We start from the raw sequence: 512 nt of genomic DNA on the forward strand, positions 1-512 counted from the left end.
TAACCCCCCGGTACTCCGGTAACACTACAGGAAATAGCTAGTTTGCCGTCAGTGAGCATCTTTGCCGTCAGCTTTTCATCGGGGTAGACGACAAAGAGCACTTTTGCCGTCAGCTGCTGTCGGCAAAGAATGACTGACGGCAAAGAAAACTTTGCCGTCTGCTATTTTTATTACAAACGGCAAAGAAAAATTTGCCGTCTATGATTTATATTACAAACGGCAAAGAAAACTTTGCCGTATGCGGTTTTTACTACAGACGGCAAAGAGTGCTCTTTGCCGTCTATAGTAGAAACCGCATACGGCAAATAACTTGCCGTCTGTAATATAAACGGCAGACGGCAAAAAAGAAACACACCTCGCGGATCGACCTCGCGGATCGATGAGGTGGCATGATCCACACCCCACGCTATATCTCTCTCCCATGCCCCCAACACGTTCTCTCTCTCTCCCCCACGTTCTCTCACCCCTCAGCCGACCCCACCACGTTCTCTCTCCCTTATCCCCACGTTCTC

This window comes from Triticum aestivum, chromosome 5B (genome assembly GCF_018294505.1).
Source record: "Triticum aestivum cultivar Chinese Spring chromosome 5B, IWGSC CS RefSeq v2.1, whole genome shotgun sequence".
NCBI lineage: Eukaryota > Viridiplantae > Streptophyta > Magnoliopsida > Poales > Poaceae > Triticum > Triticum aestivum.